The sequence below is a fragment of the Ursus maritimus genome, unplaced genomic scaffold, assembly GCF_017311325.1.
Source record: "Ursus maritimus isolate PB19 unplaced genomic scaffold, ASM1731132v1 scaffold_31, whole genome shotgun sequence".
Classification (NCBI taxonomy): Eukaryota; Metazoa; Chordata; class Mammalia; order Carnivora; family Ursidae; genus Ursus; species Ursus maritimus.
In genome coordinates this window covers 1,865,075-1,892,729 of record NW_024425675.1, presented here as the reverse complement: position 1 = coordinate 1,892,729, position 27,655 = coordinate 1,865,075, and positions in this window count along the sequence as shown.

Sequence of the window (27,655 nt, the reverse complement as noted above, 5' to 3'; positions counted from 1 at the left end):
CCCAGTGGGAGGAGAAGCAGGTTCCGGTGAATAATGCGGCTCTGGCAGGAAATCCATCATTTGAAGTTCGGCGACGCGGCTGTAGCATAACAGCCTGTAACCTGGTGAGTAGATGAAGCCAAGCGCGGAGTCCTCGGTGATTGGGCAACGCGCCCCTCAGCGATTGGGCAAGGCCTCCAGATCTGCAGGGGCTTGAGGATGCCAACAAGAGCCATTCAGGCCTTAGGTTCTGCCAGTCTGAAGACTGTCCAATCCTCAGTGCCTCCAGCCCACTTTTAATTAAGACAAGAAAACCTGAGTTTATTTAAATACCCTCTCTTTGATTTAAACTTACCTTTCACCAGAGGTGTAGTGCTGTCTAGCATGATTCTCCAGATCGTAGATTCTTGGAGCGGGATCTGTGACCCCGTATGTGAGCTACTAATAGGAACAACTGAGAACTTCAAAACTTCGAAAAAAATTAAATAATTGTTATAATCAATAAGCATATTTATGTATTAAGGTTTGAATTCTTTTGGTATATAACAGGTTAAGTTGTGCCAGACAAATTCTCTTTGTATGTGAAAAGCCTAAAAAAGTCAAAAGGAGAAAACAAACACATCCTTTCTCCACCCCTCCCTGGTAGCCCTTCCACTCTCAGCTTGGGGAACAGGGAGGGAGGAGACAGAGGGAGAGGGAGCCGAAAGAGAGAATTTGAATCTCAGTGTTCAAAACATCAAATTGTAAATGTTAATATAATTTGAGGCAGTAAGTGGAGGCTTTAGTAAAAAAAAAACAACCACCCCACAAAACCAGACACACACGTACACACACACACACACACACACACGTGTATGCGCCAAATGAGTAAGTTCTGTTACCTGCATTTATTCTGATTCCCTTTTTGCTTTTGTAGTCCAGCCTCTGTGCTCTCTGGTCTCATGAATGAACTTTCCAAGGTTTTCAGTGGCTTCCTTTTCTGCCTGTCTGCAGCCTCACTCCTCCTAATGTCTCCTGGCATTTTACCACCACCTTCTTCCTGAAGCTCTGTCTTCCCCTTGCTGTGGGGGTACTGTCGAGAGCCAAATGGAGTCTCTCATGTCAAGCAGGGGCCTGTGTCAAGCAATGATGCAAGCAGGTAAGCTACCGCCCCTAGGAGACATAGCCAGGACCAGCGCCGGCTGACCCCCCAGAACCAATAACGAGCAGAACCAGAGGAGCTCTGCAGAGACCCCAAAACTGATTAAATCCCTTAAAAGGGGGAGGATTTTTGAGGCAAACTGTCAGACTCTTCAGACCTGAGCCCTCTATGTCTGACCACTTAAAAAAGGCAACTGCCTCCGAGGGCTCTCTGGATTGATCTCTGAACAGAACCGAGAGCCTTCCCTGCTGGAACATCAGAAGCAGTCAGTGCCGAGCTGACCCGGACCAGACCGAGGTCTTCTCTCAACTGTGTGCTTATAGACTGACTTAGCGTTTGGTTCGTTCACTTCCTGCGCCCTTCCGTTAGCTTGTTTGTTGTGTGGCTTGTCTTATGTCCGGCTCTGCGTGCTGGGTAAGAAGCCAAATTTAATCACATGGTGAATTGTCGTTGAGTTTGGAATCTTGAACCTATTTTATCATTGTGATTTAACTTTGCTTTATGATTGACTGGAGCTGACATTGTGGAGAGACACAACTCGTGTGTGCGTCTTTATAGCGTGCTCATGACAGGTACCACATGGTCTTTTTATATTTCCCTCCCTTCCACCATCCTTTGCTATTTCTTGTGAAATATGTCCCTTCTAGTGCCCTCTAATTTGGGAGGATTGAATGAGGTGATGTTTGTAAATATACTTAGCAGAACAGATAGCTATCCAAAGGAAAAGTGTTACTAACTTGATATAACAGACTAATGTCTGTTTTTTGTCTTCTCAAAAAAAAAAAATCAATCCATTTTTCAACTACCTATTGCCTTTGAATACCTTGTTTCTTCTCATGCAAACCTCATTTCATACCGATATGACCACATCCTTTCACGTTGGCCCCTTGTTATGCTGTTATTGTTTGTGCTTACTAAGCTTGGACAAAGTATCCAAGATGATGGTGACGATTGTGTGTAAGTCACAACTGGTCTCAGCTTCTATCAGTGAGGGAGAGGGGTTGACATTCCTCTAGGAGACGCTCTCTGCCAAAAGGTCCTATTGGAAGGATGGAGTCAACAATGGCCTTGGTCTCTGACCACCAATAGACTTCCTAAAATTTCTGCTTTCTGGATTAACCTACCTGTGCATTTTTGTGTCCTCAACCCTTCCAATAATTTTGTAATCATTTCAGTGTATTCACTCCACTCTGTTGAAGATATGTGATGTTGTTTCTGTTTTCCTAATACCCTGGCCTTTCTGAGCTCCTCAGGACATGCTGGAGCCTTTTCTTATAGCATGGTTGATTGCTCATCACCAGAATCTGTAATTTTGTCTTCCAAATTCAACAATAGTTAGAAATTTGACAAAGGCTTAGTGTAGGGTGTGTGTGTGGGGGGGTGGTGGTACTGTGGTAATGCTTTTCATTTTAGCAGTTTGTTATAGTCCTTTTGAAGAATATAAGAACATAAGTAATATTTTACTTTGACGCAAACTTTTAAGTATAATGTGACTTTGGGTTGTGTCTGGAGAGAGAGCATGTATGAAGTTTTAGCCTGAAATCTTAATAAAATAAGAACCAAGATTGCCTGATACAGTCCCTTGTGCTCTAGCATTTTCTGACTATCTCAGGCCCCAGTAAGCCAGGTAAGGTACAGGCTGTGGGGGCACAAGGCCTCCAGGCCAAGTATGTGAGTTGGGGCTGATATCCATGCGGCTTTGTGCTCCACACTGCATTCACTTCTAGAAATTTATTTAATGTAAGTTTATATAAATCTTTTCATAAAATACAGTAAGCACAGCTGGGATAAAAGTTAATTTAACTGCACTTAATTCAAAATGATTTGGAGAGAGAGGGGCTTTTCCATCATATCCAGGTATCATAGGGGCTGGTACAGGAAGAGTGATTCTTCTTTCAGAAACCAAGGGAGGTCAAACTCCTTGATGGAAAGTCATTAATGTATATTTCCAGGAAACATCACCAGTCTATTTTCCTAATTGTTCAGTAACTCCTGAGGGACAAATATGTGATTGTTTTGGCAGAGTCTGAATCTGAGCCTCAGTGCTTAAAATACATGGAAGATCAATTCTAATGGAGAAGAATTCCACCTCCCCACCTTGATTTAAGCTCCTCTTACTTTTTTTTTAAAGATTTTATTTATTTATTTATTTGTCAGAGAGAGAGAGAGAGCACAAGCAGGAAGGGGGATCAGCAGGCAGAGGGAGAAGCAGGCTTCCCACCGAGCAAGAAGCCTGATGTGGAACTCGATCCCAGGACCCTGGGATCATGGCCTGAACTGAAGGCAGCCGCTTGACTGACTGAGCCACACAGGCATCCCTCCCCTTACTTTTTTTATGAATAACTAACTATACTGAAATGGAAATGAATGCTTAATTCAAACAAATTTGTCCAAATTGTTAAATGATTATAAATTGACCTAAGTTCCAACTTTCTTTGTTCAGATTCAATCGGATTGGAACATGTCATGGCATGCTTGTCTTGACATTTTAGTGACTGATAAGTGTACAATAAACTCTGTTTGATTCTAAGCTGGGTTATTTTTAAAAGATGCGTCTGCACCCTATCTTTGGATGACATCTCTACAACAGCAGAAGCGACCAAGGCGTATGAAACTAAAGGGAAACCCCCATGAAATAACAATACTTCAGTAAAGAAAAAGCCCTGAACCTATGGCATATTGAATGAGATGGTAAAAGTCAAGTGCTCAGCATAGTGCCTACTGTACAATATATGTTCAATTAATGCTCAAGGCTGATACAGGAGTTTGACCAGCAAGGAGGAATGAACATAGAAAAATAGGTGATCAATATGAATTGATAAACCCAGGAAATTGGGTATTAAAAAAGTATTTCTTATGAAATGAATGTTACATTGTTTCCACACTCCTCCATGGCTTGTCCAAATCAGTTTACTATTGATGTCTTGAGACAACAGTTAGAAGAATTTCAGGTTGCATAGCATACAGGTAGCCTGTGCACTTCAGTTATTTATTTTTTGTTTTATATCTATAAGGCAATAGTCATATCTATGTGACTGTGTGACTGTGCCTATTAGTTCTGCTATTTGTGCCATTAGTCCCAACAATGGTGGGTGGGTCATATGGCTATTTCTGTATATGGACTCTATGAGTTGGGCCTGAATATACAGCAAAGGCATTTTGGGAAATGCCAAGTTCCAATTCATGTTTATTAAGTCAAGGCTGACCACAACTGAAACAATGTGAACAACTGAGATCCAGAAGTGCAATAAGTTTTCTTGAGGGAGAATGGATTTTGCAGGATTTCTGTTCATTTAGTTTGGAGATAGCAACATAAAACTATGTTGATGAAGGCTGGGGTTTAAACTAACTGCTCTTTCCTGGAAACTTTATAATAAAGCAGGATTTTTAATTTAATTTTCAAGAATTATTCCAGACTTAGACCTACTAAGTGAACAGAATCTTTAGATCAAAACTTTTTTCAGACTTAGAGCTTCACAGTTAGAATAAAAGCCAACTCAACCTTACTTAATTCAAATTGATTTCTTTCTTTCTTTTTTGTTTTTGTTTTTGGTAGTTTGGAAAGTTTTCTTGTCCAACATGTCTGTAGAATGTTAAGAATGACCTAAAACTTTCACCAATATAATTTTTTCCCACTGAGAATGGTGATAGAAACTTAAGAACAATTCACTGATTTCAAGGGTTGAGTATATGTTACCTTTTGTAATTGTCAGTTAACAGAGCTATACATATTTCTTTTTTTAACCACCAGAATCCAAATGATTTAAGCCAGGATTTGGCTTATAAGAACAAAAAGTGAGAAGGCACCTACCAAATTTTTTTGTATTTAATAGATATTGCAGAAATACCATAGTCAGATACTATAAAAATCATAGCTGATAGTCATGCCATTGGGATGAGATTATGATTTTATAACTATGAAAAAATATTTTTGTGATAGCTGAATATAGGAATTTTTGTATAAATCATACATAGTAATATTTCACAGTATGGAAAACATAGGCAAAAAACTATGGTTCTTTTTAAAGGTCAAGAAAACCCTTTCAATTCCAACTCTCAGTGATGGGTTGGAAAGGGAAAATACCCAAATTGTTCACAACAGGAAAATTCAACTCACAGACTTAGTTATGGAGAAAAAAGGTAAAAAAGCCAAACAAGAACCTATAGAAAACAAAACTCAGGCCAATATCCCTGATGAACACAGATGCAAAAATGCTTAACAAAATACTACCCAAACAAATTCAACAACATATTAAAAAGGTCATATACCATGATCAAGTCGGATTTATCTTCGAGATGCAAGGATGATTCAACATATGCAAAGCAATAAATATGATACACCACATTAGTAGAATGAAGGATAAAAATCATATAATTTAAATAGATACAATAAAAACATTTGTCAAAATTCAACATCCATTGGTGATTAAAAAAAACTCTTAACAAATTAGGTATAGAAGGAATATACTTTATCAAAATAAAGGCCATATATGACAAGCCCATAGCTAATAACTACTTAATAGTGAAAACTGAAAGCTTTTCTTTTAAGATCAAGAACAAAGCAAGAAAGCCAAATCTCGCCAACTTTTATCCAAAATAATATTGGAAATCCTAGTCAGAGCAATGAGAAAAAAATAGGCACCCAAATCAGAAAGGAAGAAATAAAATGTATCTGTTTGTAGATGATATGATCTTATAGATAGAAAACCCTAAAGATTCCACCACTATTGGAACTAATCAGCAAAATTCAGTAAAGTTGCAAGATACAAAATCAACATACAAATATGGATTATATTTATATAACATAAGAACAAATTATCCAAAAGATGAGTTAAGAAAACAATCCTGTTTATAATAGCATCAAAAGAGTACAATACTAGGAAATAGTTTAAGCAAGAAAGTGAAAGACCCATACATTGAAAACTGAAAGACGTTGATGAAAGAAATTGAAGAAGACATAAATAAATCCCATGTTCATAGATTGGCTGAATTAATTGTTAAAATATCCATAGTGTCCAAAGAAATCTACATATTTAGTGCATTCCTATAAAAATTCCAATGGTATTTTTCGTAGAAATAGAAACAATTCTAAAAATCATATGGAACCACAAAAGATAATGATAGTCAAAGAGATCTTGAGAAAAAAGAACAAAACTGATTTCAAATTATATTACCAAGGTATAGTACTCAAAATAGTAATCAAAACAGTATGGTACTAGAACAAAAACATACCTAGACCAGTTGAATAAAATAGCCCAGAAATAAACCCACGCATATATAGTCAACTACTCTTCAACAATGGTACCAGTAATACTTAATGGGGAAAAATAGTCTCTTCAATAAATGATGGAAAAACTGGATATTCACATGCAAAAGAATGAAACTGGACAGTTACACTATATACAAAATCAACTCAAAGTGGATTAAAGGCTTAAAGGTAAGACATGAAGCCATGAAAATTCCAGAACAAAACATAGGTCAAAAGTTCCTTGACATTGGTCTTGGCAATAATTTTTTGGATATAATGCCAAAAGCACAGAACAAAAGCAAAAGTAAACAAGTGGGACTACACCAAAATAAAAAGTTTCTGCACGGTAAAGGAAACAACCAACAAAATGAAAAGGCAACTTACAGAATGGGAGAAAATACTTGCAAACCATGTATCTGATAGGGGGCTAATATCCAAAATATACAAGAAGCTCATATGACTCAATAGCAAAAACAAATAAAACCCCAACAACAAAACAAAAACCAAAAAACAAAAACCCAAATAATACGGTTAAAAAATGGGCAAAGAACCTGAATAGACATTTTTCCAAAGAAGACATGTAAACGGCCAAGAGGGGTAGAAAAAAGTGCTCAACATTACTAATTATTAGGGAAATGAAAATCAAACCACAGGGAGATATCACCTTTTACCTTCTCAAATGGCTATTATTAAGAAGTCAAAAAATAGGGGCGCCTGGGTGGTGCAGTCGTTAAGCGTCTGTCTTTGGCTCAGGGCATGATCCCAGCGTTCTGGGATCGAGCCCCACATCAGGCTCTTCCACTAGGAGCCTGCTTCTTCCTCTCCCACTCCCCCTGCTTGTGTTCCCTCTCTCTCACTGGCTGTCTCTATCTCTGTCGAATAAATAAATAAAATCTTAAAAAAAAAAAGAAGTAAAAAAATAACAAGGCTTGACAAAGATGTAGAGAAAGGGAACCCTGTGCACTGTTGGTAGGATTGCTATATAAAGCACATAGAATATTGGAATAATGGAATATTATTCAGCCATAAAAAGGAAGGAAGTCCTGCCATTTTTGACAACACAGATAAATGTAGAGGACATTATGCTAAGTGAAATAAGTCAGACAGGGAAAGATAAATGCTGCATGATCTTACTTACACGTGGAATCTAAAAATGTCAAACTCACAGAAACAGTGAGCAGAATGGTGGTTGCCAGACTCTGAAGGGGGAAGAAATGAAGCATTGCTGTCAAAGAGTACAAATTTTCAGTTATACAATAAATAAGTTCTGGCAATCTAATGTACACCCTAATGACTACAGCTAATAATACTGTGTTGTATACTTGAAATTTGCTATGAGTAGATCTTAAATGTTCTTACCACACACACACACAAAAGGTAAATATACAAAGTGATGGGTAGTTTAATTAACTTGACTGGGGTGTCATTTCACTATGTATGCATATCAAAATATCAGATAGTATACTTTAAATATGTACAGATTACTTGTCAAGCAGACCTCAAAAAAGCTGAAAAAAATAAATAGAAGGAAAGAAACAAATGAAAAACATCCTATTTTCTGCCCTTGAGGGTGAAGTTTTCATTCTACGGCCAAAATTTCAATTCCAGAGATTGCTACTTAAGAAAAGAATTCAAGAGACATTAAGGTTTCCATCTTGAAAGTCTTATAATTTTTTCCCCCACAATTTTGTGGCCAAGAAGCAAAGATCAAACTTTATTAAGATAAACAAAAAGCATTTGATACCAAGAATGAAATATTACTTTGGTAAGGTAATATGAATGAAAATACTTTGGATGAAAAATATTAAGCAAAAATTGTAGAGATTTGCTGCTTTTTAAAAAAAACTTAGGTCTTTTAATATGAGAATTATGTTTTCTTATAGCTGTTTTCTCTCTCTAATGATTTAGTGGCTTTATTTTTTTTCCCTTTCATTTAATTTTATTATCCAATATCTGAATTACAGGATATCAGCTAAACTAATATGAGTTTGTTTCACTTCTCCAGAAATAAGTAATGAAACACTTCTGTAATTTTGAGATTTAGTGGCTTTAAATGTTATTTTTATTCCCTTTTTGTCACTAAGTTTAAAAAATTTATTTAAATACAGTTTTCTCTAAGGTTCACATAAATGAAATAGTAACTTACCTACTTCTTCCTTATAAGAAGACAAATTTAGAAAGAGATAATTCCTCCTTATCACACAATCCATTTTCTAGCTGGTTTTGATAAAATTTTAATTCTAGATACAGATGATTTTTATTAAATGATCTTTATATTGTATAAGTATATGATAATATTTTTGACACTTGCTTTCGCTTATATGACCATATAAATAGTCACTTAGAACTGGTTTTATGTCTCATTAGCTATAATTTTTACTGTATCTTTTCTATTCTTGGGGTAATTATTTTTACCCATAATTTTTACTACAAATTTACTTAATTGTATCCATCTCTTTGGATTGTCTCTTTCAGTAATTTCCTCTTTCAGAGAGGGTAGGTAGTACTTTCCCAAACTCTGTGTGTGTGTGTGTGTGTGTGTGTGTGTGTGTGTATGAGAGAGAGAGAGAGAGAGAGAGTTTGCATTTCTGTTTTCCTTACATTTGAATAATAATTTGGAGTCTACATTTCTTGGATCCATTATCATGTGGTATTTAGAGCTGCAGAGAAGTCTGAAGCAACTTTCATGGGCATGCTATCCCTTTCCCCACCCCCAAGTAACCTGCTCTTTCTGCTTGGATGCTCATAAGTTTTGTTCTGTATCTTTTGAATGACCCCAAAAGATCTTTGTATCAGCTCCCAGCCTAGCATCACAAGGACCTTCTCTGTGCAGTAGATTTCAGGGAAATAAACTTTTGCTCTGATATGTCCTTCAGCATTGTCACTGCTTTCTTCAGTGTTGAGTCCTCGAATCCCCTGCCCATCCTTGTGAAGCTCCTACCACCATTGTCATGCCTCAGCAAGATAACAAAGGCTAACTTTTCCTTACTCCTGATTCCTTAATTCCCCACAAGACTACCTTATAACTTTTTTTAACTAAAAATTTGAGAGTAACTGGAGGATATTATAAAAGAGGAAAAAATTCTTACACAGGTTGCCAAGTATAGTATTCCATATAGGCTAAGGGAAGAGAATAAAACAAAGATAAACATTTTTCACTGGAGTTCTTTCATTGCTTCACCCTGATTCTTTCTTTTCTGCCTTGAGTTTCCAATCCTTCCACTTTCCTGAGAGAGCCCTTTCTTTAATATTCATAGTGCCCATTGTCACATTGTTAAGACATCCCATCCCCAAGCCTTAGCAGATATTTTTTAATTGAGGTACAATTTGCACACAATAAACAAATCTGAAGTGTAGAGCTCCATTAATTTTTCCACAGGTGCCTCATTTCTCCCAGGGCATTTCAGAGGACCCACTAATGCACACAGCCACAAACTTCCTAGAGCACGACTTAGAAAGTTTGGCTAACACACAGGACTTAAGTGCAGTACGCCCTGGTGGGTTTGGGCTTCTGAGTCAAGGAAAATAATCGAGTGCACTTTGTTGGACCACGCTGGTCAGTCCTTCCCAGTGTCTCTCTGAGCGTAGCACGAGGATGAGCTTCCTTCATCTTCCCTGGGATTTTTGGTCAGTGCGTAACTCTCACGCAGCAACCGTTCATTCACCCTTTTGACGGATAAACAATAACTTGCAGAGAGAGAGAGAATCTTTTAAAATCTTTTAAAATGAACTCAGGTAACTATTTTTCTAAAGGCTAACATGTACAGGTTTTCCTGCTCTTGGGGAAGATAGCGTTTCGTACTGTTACCCAAAGCTGTTATCTGGACCCTATCTTCTCCTGTCGTCCAGCATGCCCCGGTACATAGGAGCAGTGCCCTGACTGTGCTCTTCCAATTTGACCACTGGCTGTTCTGGCCATGACTCCTAGATACCCAAGAATGATTTTTTCTTCTTTTAAGGACAGTTCCAATTGTGGGCCTGGCTCCCTCTCTTCCTATCCATCTCTCTAAGTGTAATGGGAACAATAGATACCTTTACTTCTTCTCTTGCACAGAGCAGGATCCAGAGGCAAGAGAGGTTCCCAGGTTGCACCTGGAGGAATTAAAACAGTTCATAGGATCTGAGTGTTGCATCCATCTTCAACGCTTCGAATGGCTTGTGAGCTACAGATGTGTGGATTCAGGCTGTTCTTCAGTCTAGGGATTTCTTCCTCTCACGTCTTTAAATATTTCCTTTCTTTGTGCTGGTTTCCCCTTCTGCAGTATTGCTTATTGCAGTGAACTTTTGGTCTTTGCGTTTTTGGCTGTCTGTCATTGACCCTAGCCTGATTTCTTTTTGGGGAATTGCACTTCCCTCGCTGGATACATTCTGTGGGACTGTTTATGTGGGAGTTTTGTCCTCCCCTAGCTATGGAATGTGAGTCCTCCCCTGTGGAATTTGAATTTTGAACGGAGTGATTAAAAGACCAACTAGGGCTGGAGTTCATTTTCTTCCTTGATTGTGTCAGGATGAGACTATGGAGCAGTCTCTGTCCCCCTGACCTGGGCAAGCATTCTGCTTCTGTCCAGCCTAGATTTCTAGCTTTGCTTGGATGACACAGTGAGTTCCCCAGATCTTGCCAACAGCTTCCCTTTGGGCCTATGTTAATCACAGCTGCTTCTCAAAAACGTAAGCAACCAAAGAAACATAGCTGATACGCTTATGCATAGGATGCATCTTTTTAATCTTTCTTGTTTATTTTCTTATTTTCATGGCTTTGTCTTTCTTTCACCAAGGTTGTCTTGCACTTCAATAATTTTTTTAGTAGATTCCAAAATTTTTGTATTTTGTTATCATGTGTTTATTATAATTTGGTTCCAGTTTACTTCCTTCAGTTTCGTTTTCAGGCCTTACCCCTGCCCCACTCCGTATTCTAGCCACAGTAAATGGATCTCCTTCCTGACCTTGTCATTTTCACTCTAACCTTCCTGCCAGTGCATGGACTATTTCCTCAGCCTAAAATATTCTACAAAATTTTGCCCAAACACCATCTCCCCTTGGAAACCTCTCCTCGATCCCTATATGAACAGACTCCATTTTTTAATGCTCCCTCTATTGGGATTCCTTGGCACTTGCACTTTTTCGATCTGTCACTTGAATTGGAATTATTTTCATCATATCTGTCTTCTCCAATAGACTGGGGGCTTGTTGAAGATAAAGTCCGTGCTTTACTTATCTCTATGTTCAGTATCTAGCGCAGTGCCCAGCAAGTACTTACTGAGTGACTGAAGGAATAAATGAAATTTACTCACAGAATGCCCATCCTTGGAGTAAAAAGTAGGCTCATTGGTTGGGAGTTCTTAGCCTGCTCTTGCACATTGAGCACTCTTGCTTGTTTAGGTGTGTGACTCTCCTTTGCAGGAATTATACAATGAGAGTAATACTGATGTGTTACCTTTGGATGGTTGTTGGTTCTGGACATCCTACTTCTGGCATCAAAATAAATATTTTTCTTCTGGCCTGGCCAAATATAAGAAAGTGCTCAGTCACATACCCATCCCAGCCATATTGATTGAGTGGCTGCAATGTGCAAAGTTGGTCACTATATAAGACAGAAAGATGAATCTGACACAATACAACCCCCAAGGGAGCACCTATAGCGTGATAGGTTGTCACAATAACCATGAACCAGGTATAAAGTATCACCAAAGATCTGTGCCCAATGTACTTGAGTGGAGCTTTGGTGCATAGTCAATGTTTCAATACCAGCAGAAGAGAACAAGGTTATTTTGAAATACTCATTTAAAAGAGGTAACTTTTCTTTTTTTCTATATAATGAAATGTATATTTCTGGTATGATGAAAGGCCCATTTGAAGACTTTTAATTCATAATTTGAACAAATCTTGAATTTCACATGGAGGTAATTTATTTTGGAAGCTTTAAAATAGTCTTTAAAGGACTCTTCAGATATAAAAATGCTGTTACAAGGTTCAAGGAGGTTTCACTTCCTTGACATTTTCACCAAGTTTTCACAATGAAAGATACAATTTATTCAAGTATTTTGAACTTCTGTCATCTGTCTGATAAAATTGCTGGCCCTTTGTTTCCTTTGAATTGACTTGAAGCCCACACAAAATTGGGTACAAAGTGATTAAGAAGAACTGAAGCTACTGTTCCCAGGGGGCTGAGTACTTGTGTGGCAGAGGAAGAGCACACCGAACACATGCTTGCACACTGGGCTCTCCCACTAAAGGGGTGTTCAGGCCTGCCTCCCACGATTACCAGGCAGGGGGAAGTCTGATCCTAGGAGAGATTGCAGCATGAGGAAAATCACAGACCCAGAGCGCCAGTGAGGAGAAGCACCTACAATCTCAACCAGCCAGAGCTGGTGTTGAACACCACGTGTAGAGTTCTCTATAGTTGGTAGAGTTGGTAAGGACTCAGTGCTTACTCCCCTCTGAGAGTAAGTGTATAAACAAAGGCTAACACTTAGTTACAAGGGTTCCTGCAAGAAACAGATATTCTAGTGCAACAGTGTGGCATAGGAGAAATGGGAGTCCTTCAGAAGATCCAGATCGAGTGATAGCTCTAGCCATGCTGGGGAAGATTATCAGTAGTTTCTTAACCAGGAGAAACTGGAGACTCAGATCAGAACAATTGTTTTTCCTTTATATTTCATTATATGAAATTATGCCTACTAAATTGTCAGGATCCTCATCACAGACAATGTGTTCAGTCATTTCCAACAAATTCTCTTATCATTTTCATAACATTATGAGGCATATATATATACATACCACGGTGAGTGAAATTCTACCTGATCATTAGAATCAGTGTTAGAGGGTAGACAAAACTAGATAAATAGAATCCTGTTATACTTGGATACATTTCAGGTTAAAGATTGTTTTGAAATTCACAGACCTAAACTCACTCATTTACACATGGATATGTATTAATTTACTTTTCATCCATCCATCCTACAAATTATGTCGAATTAATATTTATTGAGCACCTGCTGTAAATAAGGAAATGTACTAAATACTTCTTTGAAGAGTTCAGAGAATTATGTCAAAAATAGCTCTGTCTTAAAGAGTCTTCCCATCTAGCTGAGAAATTAAGGCAAAAATATGGAAAAAGTTACATAAAACCCCAAGTGGTAAGAACAGTTCAAAGTGGCAATGAAAGAATTCCACATGGTATTATAGATCCAGTGTTAAAGGAACAGCATCACAAGGGGAGAAGATACCTGCACACCACTGAGACCACCACAAGGCTGTGGAGGCAAGAATTAGTTAACATTTGGAATGGCTAATGGGATTTGCCTAGTCCACATAATAGGAGGGAAAAAACTGGAGGTTTCAAGCATGGGAGAAATGTCCAAAGCTGGAAGGCGTCAGGAAAGTTTGAGGGTATTGAGTAAGACAGTTGTACTGCTGCACAGGGATTCAGAGGGATTGGGTGGGAGGTTGAGAATTGAAGACACTTTGGGGCCAGACTAGAGAGATATAATCAGATTACCTATCTCTTAAAGGGCAGACAGGTTAAAAAAAAAAAAAAAGAAAAAAAAAGAAATAAGGTGTTCTTTTAAACTATATAATTACCATTTTTAACTTTAATTCACAAGGGGCAGCTTAGTATAATGGGGAAATCAAATAAACTGGAAATTAAAGGTCTTGGAATCTGCCACTGTTAGCAGTCTATAACAAATCCCATCCCTTCTAGCTTTCAGGTAAAATGGAAGCCTAGGAACGAATGGCATTTTGGGTCTCATTCAGTCCTAAGATCTTGTTTCCTTTTTGGTCACTGTCAGGTATTCTGAGTGATATGGTTTGTTATTCCACAAGTGGATCATTTTTGAAAAGCAAATGATCTGTAATTTGGAGAAATAAGCAAGTCGCTGATTTCCTTTTTTATTTCTGTACAAAAAAGAATGGGAGGGAGGGAGGAAAAAAAGAAAGGGAGAAAGAAAGAAGGAAAGAAAGAAAGAAAAAGAGAGAGAGAGAAAAAGAGAAAGAAAGGAGGAAAGAAAGAAAAGAAAGAAAGAGGCAGGCATTCCAAGAGAAAATAAAAATCAGTTCTCCCAGTTATTAGTAAATTCTGACAAAAGGAACACCCTTTCCCTGCTCCTGCTCCAAATACCAATGGCTGGCAAAGAGCAGTTAGAGAAAACATTCTGTTCATTAAATGTTCCTTGTCTTAGAGCAGATTTTGTTTGCGGTCTTCAAATTTCACCACCCATAGCAGCAAATTTCACCAAGGGCCCCCAAAGCAGAGAACAGATGGGGAAGGTATTAGGCAGAGCTCTAGTGAGCTTTATATTCCAATGTGCTTTGCAGAAAGGGCACCGGAGAATTTGAGAATGAGCACAGGGAGCCGCCGACACCTTTCCTGAGTTGGCAAGTCATTGCTTTCCCTTAAATAACAACACAAACCAAAACAGATTTATAGACATTTTAAGAAGAAAGGCCAAACCAGCTCAAAAGATTTCTTTAAAATATGCAGCGATGTCTGTTGGAAAGACAAGGAGATTAGCTATTTGTTGGTTTTACGGTGAGTAAATAATTTGAAAGTTTGTTAAAGAGCGTATTCAAATACAAATCTGCAATCTGAATGACTAGGTGTTTGGAAAGCCTGGCATTAATAAAATAATGTTTCTATAAGTCAGATGACTGTCATTTACTGAGGCTGTTTAAGTTTTCTGTTGAAGATTGACATGCAGAGCTGAGTGGGTTTCTATTTCTTTCAGGTTTTGCAGTTGTCTTCTCCCTTTTTGTATGGAGAGAATTAAATTCTTCCATGTTTAGGTGGATTGTAAGATCCTGCCTCCCACTTCTGGATTATTTCCATAAGGACAGAGTGCTTTACAAGATTGTTTGGGTCATTATATAATGAGTAGAATTCTGGCATCTCCATTAAAAAAAAAGGCTATGATTAACATACATATTTATCCAAACAACAATAAAAAAGCAATTAGAAATATAAAATCATGGAAAATCTCATACCATTAAGAGGTCATTAAACTTGGCAAGAATTGCTATATTCAAGATTTTGGTCTCATTCCTTGGTCTTTGGATTACATTTTAAGAAAACAGTGATTACATAAATTTTAATAAAATAAATGATGTTTGGCTAAATCTTATATTTCTTTGGGGGAAAGACAAAATCTTGTGAGCTGAAAATGGAGAAGCAAAGTTGATTTTTAGTTACTCTTCCTTTTTGTCTTGAATCTAATTTTTAACCACCAGAAAGAAATGAATCTAAATTTTGGGGAAGCTTGTACAATTTTAGAGGGCCTTGTTTAGATTATGAATATAAAATTAGGTATGAAATTGAATGTTCACATAGAATGGAAAAAATACAACAAATCACAAATTTACAAAAACTAACAAATACCACAAACGTTACAAATGCAGAAAACAATACATGTATTAGATTAATCCACAACATGCTGCTAAAATGCTTTTTCACTGTATTTCCTTAATTTACAGGTTTATACATCAGATGGTTTGAAGGTTTTCCCACAAACTAGCTTTTGACTCCATCTGTTTTAAACATTGTTTCTCATTTTTTATCACTGAGTACCACGGGACTCATTCTTACAAGGAAACCTCAGACCTTGACCCTTGAATCATGATGCCAAGTGAGTTGGCCGGGTGGACAGCAGGGTTATTCCTGGAAGCCATTCCTACCCTGTGATGGCTAGCAATAACAACATGGAAGTGACTGCAAACCATATAAATATGTCCTTCAAGATCCAAATTAAATGTACCCTCAACTCATCTCCTTCACCAGAATCCAAAAATGCCAAAGACCATTGCTACTCTACCTGACACTTTCGTAATATGACAGAGGGGAAGCTGGAAAAGAAAGAGACAGAAACTTCACTTGATCTCACTTAAAATATCTTACCTCTGCAGCTTGGACAAAGCATGGGCCATTGTGAATGTACTTCTGGGGCTCCTCCCTGATCTTTGGAAGGGCTTGTGCACATGAGGGAGACCAAGAAATGGTAAAGCCACCTCTGCTAATAATGTTTACTTTTCCTAATAACATTTTTTGGGGGGCAAAAGTAATAATGTCAGACAGCCTTTTTTTGGGAAGGTCATCTATGTCCTCTTCTGTGTTTCTTTCCTTCCGCCACTCTCAGCTACATTGAGGCATTTAGCATTTAGCTCAGTCTTCCTTTCTCTGCTTCCTTCCCTGCCCCAGATCCTGGCTCAGTCCTGATGATCTCAAAGTCCAAATGGTTCTCTCCTTCACCTTGTCCACTCAGTGTAACCTCCTCAGCAGAGCTTTTCCCACTTGACCATGTTCACTGTGTGTTTGCTCAGAACCGGACATCATCTGGAATTGTTCTGCTTCTGATTTCTGCTATCTGACCACAATTTCTTACCTTCCCACAGTTACCTTGTCTTAATCCTATGACCCCTACTCTTTCACACTGTAGAACATTCCACCCTCTTGAGTCCTTCTGCTTCTGATTTCTAGCAGCCCTTCCATGACCTCAATCTTTTTTTGCTATGTAGCATAGACTCCACATTCCATTATTTCAAATACTTTGAGTACTTTATCTCTTCCTCTTTGGTCTCCAGCTCCAGTTATCCTTCACAAGCTCAGGGATTGATCATTGCCTCCCTCATCCCCCCACTCCTCCATACCCTATCTTCTCCATCAGCTCTTTTCACACACACTGTGTCTGTATGAGGCTCGAGTTTCCTCCATGTTAATAACAAATCATTATCTCAATTCTGTCTCCCTCTCTACCTTCTGAAATATGGACATTGCCACTCCCAAAATTTATTCAGTGAAAATCAACAATGACCTATTAATTGACAAATCCCATGGACACTTAATTATGACATTTAAAATTATGAAATATATCAAACATTTTGAAGAGTACAGATACTAATAAGATACAGTCTCATATGCTCATTACCCAGATATAACAAATGCTATATTTGTTTAGGTATTTAAAGTTTTTTTGTTTGTTTAGCAATAAAATGTTATGGAGATATATTTGAGAAACTGTGTAGTTATTCTTCAACCATTTCCTCTCCTCCCTGCCAGGTAGATAATATCATGAAGCTGGCATTTATTCAAATGTAGTGTTATTTTGTGTGTTCTAAAATTATAGATATAAAATGTTATCTTATTTCAAATTTACAATGATCTCATCATTAGAGACTATGGGTATCTTTTTGTAAATTTTCTGTTCACATTCTTTTTTCTTTTCTCTTTTTAGTTTCAGGGTAGAGTTTAGTGATTCATCAGTTGCATATAACACCCAGTGCTCATTACATCAAGTGCCCTCCTTAATGCCCATCACCCAATTGCCCCATTCCTTCACTCACCTCTCCTCTAGCAACACCTCAGTTTGTTTCCTACAGTTAAGAATCTTTTAGGGGTGCCTGGGTGGCTCAGTTGGTTAAGCAACATGCCTTTAGCTCAGGTCATGATCCCAGGGACTGAGAATGAGCCCGGCATCAGGCTCCCTTTTCATTGGGGAGCCTGCTTCTCCCTCTCCCTCTGCCCCTCCCCTGCTTGTGCTTTCTATCTTGCCTCTCTCTCTCAAATAAATAAATGAAATCTTTAAAAAAAAGAATCTTTTATGGTTTACTTCTCTCTCTCTGTTTTTATCTTATTTTATTTTTCCTTCCCTTCCCCTATGTTCTTCTGTTTTGTTTCTTAAATTCCACTTATGAGTGAAGTCATATGGTATTCATTTTTCTCTGACTTTCTTATTTCACTTAGCATAATACACTCTAGTTCCATTCACATCATTGCAAAAGGCAAGATTTTACTCTTTTTGATGGCTGAGTAATATTTCATTATATATATATATCACATCTTCTTTATCCATTATCTGTCAATGGACATCTGAGCTCTTTCCATATTTTGGCAATTGTAGACATTGGTGCTATAAACATTGAGGTGCATGTGCCCCTTTGAATCATTGTTTTTGTATCCTTTGGATATCGGCTTGCATTCTGTATCTACTTTTTAATTAAGTGGGGTTCTTTCTACATCATGACTACTAATCTACTATTGCTTTGGAATATTGCTTTGTATTTCTAATTTTCTCTTTTTAAAAATATTATCTGTGATAAAATATGTATATGGAACAGAGAGAGTTTTTCAAATCATGGTCTTACAATGCCATCTTGACTAGAAGTTCTGGATTTGCTTTCTACTTTATGTTTTTAATGACTTTCAAAGTAACACTTATTCACTGTTTGAAATTTGGGAATTTAAGAAAAACATCAAGAAAAATGTTACCAGGGCACCTGGGTGGCTCAGTCAGTTAAGTGGCTGCCTTAGGCTCAGGTCATGATTGCAGGGTCCTGGGATCGAGCCCTGCATCAGGCTCCCTGCTCAGTGGGGAGTCTGCTTCTCCCTCTGCCTCTCCTGCTTGTGCTCTCTCCCTCTCTGTCAAATAAATTTAAAAAAACTTAAAAAAAAGAAAGAAAAATATTGCCTATCCCTGCAGCAATCACTTATGTTTTGGCATAGTCTTGCCTATTTTTTTTTCAGTGTATTTTTTTTTAAGACACATTTTTTTGCATTCTGTTTGTTGGCTAAGCTTAAGGGATATGTTCTTTTTTAAATTTTTAAAATTTAAATTTAATTTTTTTTTTAGTGGATTCCTGTTTAAATCAGGGACAGAAAGCTTCTTTTGAAAGGCAGATACATAGCAGAATGCATGGTTCATCTTGGTTAGCTCATTTATGCTCTGTCGCCCTGCCACAGTGGTAGGGGCAGTCCAGACTGCTCAGATGACCTAGGCAGTGTGAATGGTCTCTCTCACTTTGGCTGTACATAACTAAAACTTAAACTGTTGCTACAGAAAGTGTCATAGAGTGTGACTAGAGCTTCCCAAAGTGCCACCTTAGAGTAATTCACTTACCGAGAGAATCTGGCTAAAAAGAGTAAAACACCCTAGCATGCAAGACACAGAAGTAACATTCTAAACACTATACTTCCCTTCAGATCCAGAGATTTATATCCTAAGAGTAAAAATATGTAAAGATATAAGCCAAGAAAAATGTTGTACCTTTGGTTTATCTTCCTAGATACGAATTACATCACTACCCCACACTCCTACCAAGCATTCTTGAATTTGTTTAGTTAAAGTGGAATTTTAAAAGACTGGTGATTAAAGTATTTAAAACCTCAGACTTCCTTTCAGTAGGAGAAGTAAAATATTACTCTGTTTGAAAGATTGTCCCCAAAGCTCTGAATGAATAGACCGGGACTTAGAGCATGCACAGGAACATAAAAATCTTCCTTTAGCTGTAATCCTCTTCTGTCAAAGACATAGCATTTGTTTGTCACTGTAAGAAATCAGTTCACAAGTCTACTCTGTTGACACATTCTCCTCTTGTCCCAGATAATGTGGGTTTCAGGAATACGTTGAGCTGACTCTGGAGAGGTTTAAAAGCTCTTTGCAGCCCAGTGCTTCTAGCACAAACTTTGTTTCAGTTTGTTGTTGTTCTTCTTCTTTTTTTTAATTAAGGCTGAAACAAGGAATCTGAGCAATTAATTAAAAATAGAAATATGATTTGAAGTCTGTGTAGCAGTTGCCACAGCTTACCTTATTTGTAAATTGCCTGTAAATCCCTGTCCCGGTAGTTCTATGCCTATTATGATTTTGTACTCCAGGGCTACTTTCACATGACTCCTCATTACCATTCCCTTGTCCGTTTTGGTGATTCAAGACAGAACGTTTTGGAAAGAACATCTAGACGTTGAATTGTTCTATCTTGTCTCCTCTGACTATCCTCTCACTGAAGTGCTAAAGGGAAATCAATAATTGTGTTTCAGAAAATCTGTTCTTTTTGACTCTTTAGATACATTGACTTTCCAGAAAGCAAAGGTAAGTCTGATTTACAACTTACTTTTCACTGGAATCTGTGGTTCAACACAGGGCTTTTTGTAGCTTTTTTTCTGGAGGTCCCTTCTAAACCCCTTTGGACTTTTTGTTAATATATGTTATAAATTGTCTTCAGTAAAACTCAGCTTTGGAGCCTCATGACAGATCTGATTCTATATAGTTGATGATGAGTATAAATTTCAGTTGCTTCTCTTCTCTGCACTGAGTGTAGGGATGTAGGTCATAACGGTGAGGCCTAGACTCTCAGACTAAGAGCCTTTTGTGTTTTCTCAAGGTTTCAGGAAGTTTGAGTCATTTATTTAGTGTAGGGCAGTTAAGACAAAATTAGATTGACTTCTTTAAACCTAAGACATTCACATGTCTACTTGTTACTAAGTCACTGAACCATCCAAGGTTCTGATAATGTTGTAATGCGCTATGCTGAGGTGAGAAGCTATACCTTCAGGCTTATGGTGTTTTAACCAGGCATGGCCCAATTAACCTCTGACCTTTCTCAAGTTCATCAGGAAGTAGACTTTGGTACACATTGCTTAATGCTAGGTTTGTGGTTAAAATTACACATTACCAAAAAATGTCTAGTCACAGGAAACGTGTGAGAACTAATCCGTAGGAACAAAAACAAACCTTTGACTTACCTACACTTTTATTGGAATTTCCCTCTTGACTCCATTTCCCTTTAAGTCAATAAAAAACTAGGGCTGCTCGTTAAAATTGTTGGAAGGCTTCGTTGCCAGCCACTTTGTGGGCCTTCGGTCCATTTCTTCAGGGGACCTTCCTGAGTCTACCTGATCACTGGAGGACTTTCTCACAAGTGCTTTCAATAATCATCGTTGTTGTACTTGACCCTGATTAGAGCTTTTTAATGTAATGATTTTTACCTAAGTGGTATTCAAAGAACTGGATCCATGAACAAATTGAGAAGATAATGTTTTGATATGGAGGTTTATCTCTGGCAAAGATATATTCTCAATGGCAGATAAAGAACAAATGTTAACACAAAAACAAGTGAACAAAGATATGGTGTGCCTCCTTGAGGGAGGTAAAGGAACACGTACCGCCTTCTACAAGAAGTCTTGGGTAGCACCTGGGGAATATGTTTCTATCTGGGCTCTGCAAGTGGCTGCAGACCCAGGGTGATTAACTTCATGTGCCCTTGTGTCTTTGCTTTTTAATTTCTAAAATGGAAATAGCACAGCATGCACAGACTCTGTATTTCCCAAGATGTTTTGATAGTAAGTAAAATAATAGTTTTTTAGAGAGTAGTTTATAAACAAAGAAGCTCAAAGGCATAGTGGCTAAAATCATAGGCTTTGGAGTAAGACAGATTTGGGTTTAATTCCTACTTCTCCCATTTACTAGCTGTTTGCTCTTGGGGAGTTACATTACTTTTCTGAAACTCAGTTCTAACATGTAAAAGATGGCCGATCACATCATCTGTCATGTAGCATATAAAGCATTCAGAGTGGTGTCTGGGATGCAGTAATATTATACGACTGCTAGCTAGTTTGTGTGGATGACACAGGTGATTGCGTTGTCAGTATGGATGAGGGTACTGATGTCAACAGCCTGAAAAGTGCAGGGAACTGTTTGATGACCTCAGCAGGCTCTGTATTCCCGCCCTTTGCTCAGTGAGCATTTTCTCCAACCATGTCTGCCTCTCACTGAGCCTTGCTCTTTAGCTCCTTAGCTCTATAGACCAGGATGTTTCTCTTCAGGAAGCTGAAGTCTAGCGCTGAGCCAAACGCACTTAATGGCAGCAAGGCCAGCTGCATCCTGCACTAAGCTGTCACCAGAGCCTTCCTCTGCTCCCATAGCATTTTCCTTCTCCCTCCTGACACCTCTTCTCTCCTCCCCCAGGCCCAGCACCTATGCAGGTCACATTCCTGGCAAGCTCTCACTCTCAGCTGGTTGTCAACTAAGGTGTTGGCTGATAACAAAGCTATGAACTGATAAGCCTTAATACCTTCAAGTGGTATTTTAAAAGGCCAGGAAGCCTTCAAGAACTAAAGAAATAATAGAGTAATGACAGGCATTAACTCTGTGTGTGTGTGTTGGGGAGATATTGCTAACTTGGGGCCAGGAGCCCCGACTGTCGTTAGAATAAACCCTACAGAGACTATCTGTGCCACCTCAGTCACAGTAAAGCAGCTTCTTTGGTCTAGGAACTAATTGAAGTCATGGTTTTTCTATTTTAGATTTAATACACTTTACTCTTAGCTGAGGAAGCCTCAGGACAAGCGTAATGAACATACAATTAATTAAAATGTTAAAAATATTTATATGACACATTCCCTGTAATTGAATAAGAGAGTAACTCACCCCATGGCCAGAAATAGGATAGTTACAAAGAGTAGAATAAAAAAATAAAATAGTCCTTAAGAATAAACTGCTTACCAAGTATTTCAAGTTGAAGATGCCCAAGTTAAGAGAACAGTAAATATAAGAAGGCAAAAGCTCATAGTATTTCCTTAACTGGAATTTCATCTCTCTCTTGCCATGCATATGACAAATTAAACCAGAATGGTAAGCTGCTGCCTCCTACAAACCATGCTCAGGAGATTTGAAATCTAATAATGTTACAGTACAATCTGGGAGAAAATATAACCCTCCAGGGAACTCTCTTGTAAAGGATTTACAAATATTCAACTAATTTTGATCGGGTAAGAGTTTGTTGATTACAGTGTAGCCACAGGTAAGCATGGATACAACCTCAAGTATGTGTATATATCGTTTCTTAAATATTTATTATAATAATGCTTTGAGGGTTGCAACTAATAGTATTTTGAGTTATATTTTGAATGATGAAAGACAGATGACCCCTAAATCCTCTACTACAACAGAAGGACTCTGTCTGTATTTCTAAGGACTTTCTGAAGGTTTCTGAGCCCAGTGGGGGCAGCAAAGGTAAGTTAGAAGCCAGGAGAGGGTTGGCTTTGCTGGCCACTTTCAGCCACAGAGCAAGCTTCATTCATTCATTCAGCAAATATTTATTGAGCTCCTGTTATGTGTGTGACATTTGACAGACTTTACGGACACATAGTGAGCAAAAAGTCACACGGCCTCCATTCTCATGGGTGGGTGCTTTCAGAAGAGGTCCACAGAGTATGCATATGAGGAAGGCCACCTGGCCGGGGAGTCCAGGAAGTGTTCCTTTGCGAAGATAACAATTGGGCTGATACCTGAGAGATGAATAGAGGGTATTCAAGGAAAAGAGGGCAGAGAAAAGAGTGCTCCATGCAGAGGAGGGAGTATGCTGTGTGTGAGAACAAAAGGAAGCCAGTGTGTTCAGAGTCTGGAGAGGGGGAGCAGTGCTTCCAGATGAGGAAGAAAGACTGGGCAGACCATTCAGACCCTTGGAGAAAGACTAATGATTGCAAGAGACATACAGCAGCACCTTCTCCAATCTAACAGGAAAAGGGAGACTCAAGAACTTTCTTTAGTGGGCGCCTGGGTGACTCAGTCGGTTAAGTGTCTGCCTTCGGTTCAGGTCACCGTCCCAGGGTCCTGGGATTGAGCCCCACACCGGCTCCTTACTCAGTGGGGTGTCTGCTTCTCCTTCTACCTCTGCCTGCTGCTCCCCCTGCTTGTGCTCTCTCTCTATCAAATAAATAAATAAAATATTAAAAAAAAAAACCCTTCTTTAGTCAAAGACCACTATGATTATCATCAAACCACAAGAGGCAACATGTGTCATGATTAAGAGTGTGGACTAGGTAGTAACTACCTGCAAATGAATTCCTGTGACTAGAATGGAATCCTGGCTCTACTGCTGCTAGCTGTGTGACCTTGGAAAAGTGCCTTCACCTCCCTGGGTCTTGATTTCATTATCTGTAGAACACCTTGCAGGGCCATTGTGAGGATTAGGTGATATAATATATATTGTGAGTTTAGAACAGTGCCTAGCGTGTTGTAAATGCTACATAATCATTTATCACCATCACTACCATCATCATCCCTGTGCTTGATTATTCTCCAAGGATACTGGCATGGGCCAACAAGTGTGACATTTCACAACCTCACAGAAGGTGGGTTCTTTTCATACATTTTATTTAATTTCATAATAACTCCTGGAAATACATATTATTATTTGCATTTTAGAGATGAAAAATTTGAAATTCACAAAGCTCAAATATCACATCAAACCGTTTAGAACTGGTGGAGGCCATATTCAAATCAAGAAGTGTCTAAATTCAGTCTGTGCTAACTCCCAGCTAAGATCCATCTGAAGATGAACCATTAATTATTATGAGCTTTCTATAGAACCAGCTGACAGCTAAGGGACTACGGCCATAGGCTTGTTAGAGAAGCATTTGATTCTCCCTGATTTCTGCTTGCTTTAGGGAATGATGGGAGCAGTGAGAAAGATGCAAAATGCATTTTTAACTATAATTACAGGTTCACTTTTTCCACTTGCAGGATATTGGATATTTTAGTACTTCTAACTGGTTGAACAAATCATTTTTTTCTTGGAAGGATATCTGCTTAAAAGCTGGCGTATACAAAATGCAGAAGCTGTGTTCTTAGCTGACCTGGGAACTATAACCAGCTCTAAATGTGAAACGTACGCATATGTTGTGCTGCCAATAATTATTATTTATCATGGAGATAGAAAAGTAGGGAAATACATCTGCCATGCTTCCTTAGAAGCTTCAGAGTAATTCTGTTGGTAAGTTCAACTTCCAGGGATGAATAGTATTGTTCTCCAGCTGTTCACACCTAACCCATGCTGTAGCCAGATGTGAAATCCCAGAGAGCTCTCTTTACAAAGTTGGAGATGCAGAGACACATTGGGCCATTGTGGGCAGAGCAATGAGCCACCGTTTTTCCCACTTTGCTAGGGAGGATGCTTCTGAAGAAGGAATAGATACTGGCATCAAATTTGGCAGAAGACAAATTGACTCACATTCCCCTGCTGGTTGTTTTTTCTGTGGTCAGTGTAGGAGCTCAGCTGCCGGTGTTTGATCTCTCTTCTCGGCCATCTCTTGATGCTTCAGCCTCATCAGGTCATCAGGTACCTGAGCAGTCCACACCTCACGTTTCCTGAGGCTGCAGGCAGATCTGAGAGGCAACCATTTACAAATAAGTCACATGTCATGTGAAACGGAAATGCTTTCCTTGGAAGTTGTTTCTGCATTTTCACTCTAACAGTTTGGTGTACTGGAAAGGCAACTGACCTTAGAATCAGAAAATTATCTCTGCCGTTTGCTAATTTAAGGATTCCCCCATCCTCACCTCTAAATGCAGTGTTTTTGGATTGCAGACGTGTCTTCTGCCCCATCTAGGCTGCCATTCTCTATGGTCTTTGCACACACTGCACATTGTCCTTAAGGTTCACCCTCACTTTGAAACACCCAGTTTTTTTTTTTATCTTCATGCCAGTTATAATAATATATTTAGCCTAAAGTTTAGGTTATTTACCACAGTATGGCAGTTGTGGTTAGCATTCATTATTTCAACAGCTGCTTGATTTCAATAATTTTATTTCTTTCATTAACTTTTCATTTAGCAGTGTTGTTGGCAAGATGTATGGAATACCAGGGGATGTTATATGATGACAAGAAATGTGCTCTTGAAAAGATAATTTTTGTCCCCAAAGAGATTCTGTGCGATGTGGAAATTTGTGGTAATCATATGTAGCCATTAGTATTTCTGAAGGGTTCCCAACAAATGTTACCCCTTGAACCTGTTGGGGATCTAAAGATTTTGAGAATTTAAACTAAGTGGGACAGATACAAGCCAAAATATTGAGTTAAGAAGAGCAAAGCTGGAGAATGTGGTGTTAGATTTGGTAGCCAAGTGGGCTCTAGTATAGGACTCGGAAACAGGCTGAGGGACTCCCCACGCCGGCCTGGCTGGGGCAGGCCTCCCCAGTGGTGAGAATATTAGTTTCCTGGGTACTGTAATAAAGTGCTGCAGACTGGGTGGCTTGAAACAACAGCAGTTTATTGTCTTACAGTTTTAGAAGCCTGAAGTCTGAGGGCAGGTGTCACTATACCCGTGCTCCCTGTTCATCTGTACAAAACAAAGGAAGATAGAATTTTGTTTTTGTTTGAAATTTTACTGTTCATCATCCACAGAAATCACTTCATGAATAGCAGTGGCCTCAGGGTACTTGGGTTCCGAATCCTGATAGCAGTCTGTATTTGAGGCTGTCACTTTCATGGTGATTTTATGACTTCCCGATTAAATGAGCAATATTTTGCCTACCGAAATGCCTTTTATTACGAAAGATTTTTCTTTTGCTCTGTCCTTTATTACAGCAGAGAAGTAATATTAATTAAATTGTATGATAGGAAGGTTACATTACCTGTTAATTTCATTTCAGGATAATAAAGAGCAAGCTATAAAGTATTTGTAGCAAAGAGGGCAAGAGCCTGATTGAGTTGAGAACTGCTGATCTAATCCCTGAGCTTATATGTTACTCCCTGGGAAGCCCCCACCTGACCTCACCTACTTCCCACCCATGTGGAGTGGTTATGTGCTTGTTTCTACAGAGTGTCCTGTATATTTCCTGTATGATTACTGCTTGTTTTATTGTGTATCTTCCCTCATAGATTGTGTGCTTCATGAGAGTACATTTCTTCACCATTATGATACGTAGTCCTAAAGCAATTTCTGATATATAAGAATAATTTAAGAAATACTTTTTGAATACACAAATGATTGAATAGCCACCATCATGAGCTTTTCCACGCTTTATTCTTAGATTTCCTGACTGTTCATCNTTCCCTATTTTGCCTCTGCATCTGAGTTCCCCTTGATCACACAGTCTCTTTTCTGGATTATGTGTTTGAACTCAGTCTTCTGTTTCGGGTGTTAGAAGTCCTCCAAGGAGTGACTTCTTGGTTGGCATTCCACTCTGACTTCTGCCTGTCTCATCAGTGCTCCATATCCGCTTCTTTCACCTCGCACCACCTTGGTCAGACGTTTGTATATTCCACAGGTTTTCATTCAGCTTCCTCTCATAAGCCTTTTTAAAAAACTTAGCTCTCTGGGATTGTTCTGAACTTCTAACCCTTAATGCTCCATCCTAGTATAATATACGGCAATCTCTTCTGAGGGGAGAGGTTTTGGGTGGCTGCTTCCTGCAGAATTAACCTTCATTCATCTGGGCTGGAGTCACAAGTATGATAAAGAAGACTGTGTCAGTCTTTATCACAGTTTAGTGGGCATCAGTGAGTGCAGGAGACATGGAACCATTGCATGTGACCCATGACATGTGCATGGCAGCTTCATTTCCTGTGGAGCTCATGACCCCACAAGGAGCGTCCTTCTGGGTTACTGATGGGAGGGTCTTCATTTGTCCTGGGAGCAGGAAGAGAGAGAGAGAGAGAGAGAGAGAGAGACGGCAAACAAAAAAGGTGTGGTTTTCTTTTTGTTAATTTACCCCCCATAGATCCTTTATTTTTCCAGATA